Below are 6,775 nucleotides of genomic sequence, written 5' to 3'. Positions count from 1 at the left end.
TTAGGGTTAGGGTTAGTGTTAGGTCTATGGCTATGGCTATGGTTAGGGTTAGGATTAGGGGTTGGGGTTAGGGTAGGGCTAGAGTTAGTGGTAGTGTTAGGGTTACAGTTATGATTAGGGCTATGGCAAGGTTAGGGTTAGGTCTAGGATTAGTGTTAGGTCTAGTGATAGGGCTAGGGCTAAATCTAGGGCTAGGGCTAGGTCTAGGGTTAGGGTTAGGTTTATGCTTAGGGTTAGGACTAGGGCTAGATCTATGGTTATGGTTAGGATTAGGGTTTCGGGCTAGGGCTAGGGTTAGTGTTAGATTTAGTGTTAGGCTTAGGGCTAGATTTAGGGCTTGGCCAGGGCTAGGGCTAGTGCTAGGGTTAGGGTTAGGATTAGGGTAGTGCTAGGGGTAGGGTTTGGTTTAGGGCTAAGGGCTAGGGCTAGATCTATGGTTATGGTTAGAATTAGGGTTAAGGTCTAGGGCTTGGGTTAGTGTTAGATTTAGTATTAGGGTTAGGGCTAGATTTAGGGCTTGGCCAGGGCTAGAGCTAGGGCTAGGGTTAGGGTAGGGCTAGAGCTAGGTTTTGGTTTAGGGCTAAGGGCTAGGGCTAGGGTTTGGGTTAGGGTTTAGACTAGGGCTAGGGCTATGGTTAGGGGTAGGATTAGTTTTTAGGGCTAGGGCTCAGGTTAGGGCTAGAGCAAGTTTTAGGGCTAGGGCTAGGGTTAGGGTTAGGGCTAGGCAAGGAATAGGGTTAGTTTTAGTGTTAAGATTAAGGATATGGCTAGGGTTAGGATTAAGATTAGGGCTATGGCTAGGTTTAGGGTTAGGGCTAGGATTAGTGGTAGATTTAGTGCTATGGTTAGGGCTAGGGTAAGTGTTCGGGTTATGGTTAGGGTTAGGTCTAGGTCTAGGTCTTGGGCTAGTGCCTGTGCTAGGTGTAGGTCTAGGGTAAGTGTTAGGGTTAGGGCTAGTGTTAGGGGTATTGCTAGGGCTAGCGCTTGGGTTAGGGTTAGGGTTAGGACAAGGTCTATGGCTAGGGTTCGTTTTTGGGCTAAGCCTAGGGCTAGGGTTAGTTTTAGGGTTAGGGTTATGCCTAGGGTTAGGGTTTGTTTTAGGATTAGTTTTGTGTTGATGCTGTGACAGTATAACACTAGCTTGGAATCTGACTCCCAGTTGTAGTGTTTGTATGGTTTGGGCATATCTTTTAATATACATTAGAGCTAGGTTTGCTTTGAAGGGTGAAATATGCAGCTTCTCAGTAGGGTGCCTGTGTGCTCAGATGTGCTCCATAAATCGTAGCATGTTTGGGGGGCATAGTTATGGGAGGCAACAGCTGAAATGGAAAACAAATACAGGGAGGACAGAATGGAAAATGCAGGGAGAGGTTTCTCCCATAGCTATTTTCTAGAAATAGAAATAGAGATGTGCAGAATTATTTTCACATAATTGGCATCTATACTAATAAAAGGGTAATATGCTAATTTGACTGCATAGACTGGACATCTTCTGGTCATCCGGTCCTCCTTCCAGACAAAGCCACAGTAGCGGGGCTGAGGCAGAGGCAGTTAGGGGCGATCAGGCTAGCGGGGAGGGCAGTTAGGGGCAATCAGGCCAGCAGGCAGAGGAGGTTAGATTGGAGAGGGTGCAGGCTGGGCTGGGGGACCGCCCCGCCCCCCGTGCACAAATTTTGTGCACCGGGTCTCTAGTATTTATAATAAAGACTGTTTTCAAAATTTCCAACTTCTACTTTGATTTCCCACTGATACTTTGATATACTATAAATAATACACTCTTGGTCATTGAGATGTCAAATGCTCCTCCTATAATTTACTCTGTCCTTGAATATTTACAGGACTAAGACTAGTTATAGGACATATTTGGAATGGTAGCTGCTCATGCTGTATGATTACAGGACCATGAGGAGGTTTGTCTGATGACTTGAAAGGTCAGAATGAGGGGTTAATTTATTTAACTTGGTTTCTGTTAATTAATCTCCTTGCATTACATTTTAAAGCCATTTGGTGAGAACAATCTTACTAGCACTTTTTATTAAAAGGGAAAGGATGGGGAAAATGGGTGGGGCATGTAGGAAGAGTGAGATGGATTGAGATGGCAGGATGGCCAATGCAAACTTTGGCGACTACACCATTTCATCCTGGGTAGTTTGGTCTGAGAATGCCTTGCTCAGAGTCTGAATTTAAATCTGGAAATGTCTAGCCTATATTTGCAGGCATATAATGTACTGAGAGGTGCAGTCTCTGAACTAGCTATGATCTTATATGTTGTGGTTTTGTTTTCAGGTTTAAGTTACCACTTACCACTATCTCCACAAGAATGTAGATTGGTATAATCTTTCTGGAAAACAATTTGGTAATATGTTCAAGAACTCTGAAATATTCTTCGACACATTTATTCAACTCTTAGGAATCTCTCCTAAAGTAATCAGCAGAAATTCTGCAAAAGATGTAATAAATGTTCATATTGGTGTATATTCCTTGTAGACACACACACACACACACACACACACGCACACACGGAAATAGCATGATGTCTAACAAATAGTGAAACATTTAAATGAATTATGGTACATTCCTGAAATAGAATCCAGTGTTTTAAAATATGTCATAAAGGCCGAAACCGGTTTGGCTCAGTGGATAGAGCGTCGGCCTGCGGACTGAAGGGTCCCAGGTTCGATTCCGGTCGGGGGCATGTACCTTGGTTGCAGGCACATACCGTAAGGAGTGTGCAGGAGGCAGCTGGTCAATGTTTGTAACTCTATCTCTCTCCTTTCCTCTCTGTAAAAACTCAATAAAATATATTTAAAAAAAAAAATATGTCATAAAGAATTCTTGATGACTTGAAAAATGTTTATAGCATGATGTTAAGTGAAACAACAGAGGTGACAAAGCAACATGCAGTGTCATCTATGCTGAGAGGCCTGCTATTGCAGGCACTGGGCTTGGTGTTGATTCCATACCCAGGATGGGCATGTGAGGTGGCCAAGATGCAGTGGCTGACACAACTGGAGGGAGCATTTACTGTTCTTGCCTAACTAGTGTTCCTCTGCTTTCATGTGGTACGGAAACATCTTTCCTCTGGGCAGCCCATTACACGAGGGTGGGCACAGGACTCAGCACTCCATCTTCCCGCTTCAGTGATTGGATCTTGGGTGAACACGTGGTTGGCCCAGTCAGAATTCTCCAGGAACTTAGGAAAGATGCACTTGCTAAACTGCTGGCAGAATTGGAGGCTAGAGCAACCGGGGGCCATGGGTGCCTCTGGAGAGGCCCCAACGAGAATCAGACCCAATTGAGGCACGAAGAGAGAGACAGAACTGCTGTGGCCTTAAAAGACGGTGAAGATTCTATTATAATGTTTGTAAATGACTTGAAAATAATGTGTCATTGCTCAGGAATTGTTCCATCATTTTTGTATAGATATAATGTATGGTATCGATACAACACATAAATGTGTCTGGACTGATAATCTTTGAAGTAACCATTTGCACTATTTCTTGCTGCATTTTTTCCTACAAGGAGAAAGCAGATACTGTGGGTTTTTGTTTTGTTTTGTCCAAGGAGAGTATGGCAGCAAGGCTGAAAGCAGAAGTTGCCTGATGAAAACATTTTCCTTTCTGTCGCTTGTGATTTTAAACCTAAATCCACAGGAGGAGGAGGGTGATTTGTGGATCCCAAAGAAGGTATGTGGGGACATGGCCAACCTCACAACAGGTGAGGTTGGAATGTGATGTAGGAATTATCACCAGTTTACAGGCTGAACACTCAGACAGTCTGAGGGTGCACAGCATGGTGATGAAACGTGCCTTTGGCACCTCCAAGGCATGTGGGACAGACTCTTCTCTCCTGGAGCTGAGCTAATCCATAGATTCTGGTCCTCTGTATTCATCCACACTGAGGCTCTTGCTTCCCCAGCAGAACCACTCAATGTGAGCTTCTCTTTCTCATTTCCTCCTCTTCATTTCTTATTTAAATTAAAAGGTGCAAAGAGTAGGAAGGATCATTCTGGATAGCTTATGTTTCATCTAAATATTATGCACGAGATCCAAATAACAGGATTATATTCTCTATTTTACACTCATCTGTGGTCAGTTGAAGCCTCTTTTTTCCCCCCAACATTTGCTCATATTTTCCCTTTCTAGTTTTGTTCCCTTAGATCAGTGGTTCTCAACCTGTGGGTCGCGACCCCTTTGGGGGTCAAATGACCCTTTCACAGGGATCGCCTAAGACCATCGGAAAACACATATATAATTACATATTGTTTTTGTAATTAATCACTATGCTTTAATTCTGTTCAATTTGTAACAATGAAATTGGGGGTCACCACAACATGAGGAACTATATTAAAGGGTCGCGGCGTTAGGAAGGTTGAGAACCACTGCCTTAGATCAGTGGTCAGCAAACTCATTAGTCAACAGAGCCAAATATCAACAGTACAACGATTGAAATTTCTTTTGAGAGCCAAATTTTTTAAACTTAAACTGTATAGGTAGGTACATTGTTATTAACTTAATTAGGGTACTCCTAAGTCTTAGGTAAGAGCCACACTCAAGGGGCCAAAGAGCCGCATATGGCTTGCGAGCCGCAGTTTGCCGACCACTGCCTTAGATGATTCACCTTCTTCTATGAACTATGTATGGCCAGGATATAATCACACTAAGTAAACTGCTCTGGATTCATACTGAGAAAGAATTTTTCGCATGCCCTACTCCTTGAAACCAATTTCAGTTGATTTCCACCCAATTTAGTTGTATTTTTTTTACTTGTCTATCCCAATATGAGACTCCATTAATCCCTCAAATATCTCTTGAGTCCGTAGTGAGTGTCAGCCCCAGTTCTGTGTGCTGAGGATACACATTGTCCTCTGTTCTGAGCAAAACAAAGTCCTGCTTGTCTGGGCTTCAGTCTGGGCCCTTAGAGTGAACGCAATAGATTACTAATGATGAGGGTAAACGCTGCCATATAATCATGTTGAATTTACAGAGAGCAAACATATAACTAAATGCCTCCAACTCTCCCATTGCTATAAGGAGAGAGAGAGGAGAGAGAGAAAGAGAGAGAGAGAGAGAGAGAGAGAGAGAGAGAGAGAGAAAGAGAGAGAAAGAAAGAGATAGATATTGGGTTATGGGAGGCAACAGCTGAAATGGAAAACAAATACAGGGAGGACAGAGTGGAAAATGCAGGGAGAGGTTTCTCCCCTAGCTGTTTTCTAGAAATAGAAATAGAGATGTGCAGTTTCTAGTTATAAATTAGGGAAGACAGCAAGAAAAGGAAATGCAAGTTTAATTAAGATTGATCATAAATGGTAAAATGGGGGTTAATATTTTAAAATTCAGCTTTCAATTTAAAAGGGTTAAATTACACAAAAGGAAATTATACATGAAATAGAAGAACAAATTATTTTGTGATTTTAGAAAAAAACAATTTATTCTTCACTGTCCATGGACACTTTCTGGTTTAGAACAGAAAAGCCATTTCTCTTTTGACCCTAGGAGGGCAAGAACCCAGTGCCTCCAATCCCACAGCATATGAGTTGCTATTAGTCTGGCAGGTATCCGTGCACATTAAATGTAAACTAAGTATATTGCTTCTCAGATTCAGATAACCTGTGTTAAGCAGTTATCAACTCACTGCTCATCTAAAAAGTTTGCCTAGTATCAGATTCCATGAGTCTAAATGCTCCTCGATTAGCCTAGGACATGGGCATTCTCCACTGTGCTGGCAGTGTCTGGCATAGAGCAGATGCTGTAAATTTTTTGCTGGGTTGAGTGGGACTGAACTGGATGTCAAAGCTGTAGGTAGATGGCAGTATGACATCTTTCTATGCAGCCAGTTAGGAACTTTACACCCATCTCTCTGTGATCTGGGAACAAGTTTCTAAATGTTTCATTGTCTCAACTTTCTCATCTGTAAAATGGGAAACTTATAGCTGCCACAGTAAAGGTGAGGATTAAATAAAAACAATCTGGAGACTTAGCACAGGGCTTGGCTCATTCCTCTCAATGAGTGGTAGTCATATTACGTTGCATATGAGCACTGACCACATTCTACAGTACAATTGCTATGAGTTGAGAAGAGCTGAGCACTCTTTAAAGGAAGTTGAATTAAACCCATATTTCACCAACTAAAAAGTTACTTACAAATTAATCACATGTCAAAAGATTTTTTTTTCCTGATATTTTGGAAGTATGAACTAGTTGACTTTGCGGGGGCGGGGGGGTGGGGGGTGGGCACAGGCTGAAAGTTGTTATCTCTTTATTAGCTGTACCTCTGCTAGACCCTGCCTGAAACCTCTAGTTAAGATATTTTGGCAGAGGGCAATTGTCTAATTTTGGTAAATGTAATAAAATTGGGTTAAAATGACCCGTTGTTGTTAGGTTGGCTGATGTCAGTGCCAGTACTTCTGGAGGACACAAATGCATGTTGCCTGCACCCAAGTAAAGTTCAAGTCCTAAACAGCCTTCAGAGGAGGAGAGATGTAGGTTCTTCTAGAAGAGTCAGTAGCGGGAAGAATCCAACTGAACTTTTAGTTGGGAGTCATTTCCCTTATAAAGGGCGGGGGTCCTAAAGGGGCTATTATGTGAGGTCAGGAGGAGTCCGCGGGCTGGCTCATGGATGATTCACCCACCCCACTCTAAGTGGCCTGCAGCCCTACTGTGTGCCTCGGGGTTGGTGCCCGAAGGCGCGCTGCCTTGGGCGCACGCAGTCCGGCCGTCCCCGAGGTTAACTGCACTGACCACGCAGGCCTGCCCTCTGGAGATAGTCTCCAGCC

The sequence above is a fragment of the Myotis davidii genome, unplaced genomic scaffold (assembly GCF_000327345.1).
Source record: "Myotis davidii unplaced genomic scaffold, ASM32734v1 scaffold78, whole genome shotgun sequence".
NCBI lineage: Eukaryota > Metazoa > Chordata > Mammalia > Chiroptera > Vespertilionidae > Myotis > Myotis davidii.
This window is presented reverse-complemented; position numbering follows the sequence as displayed.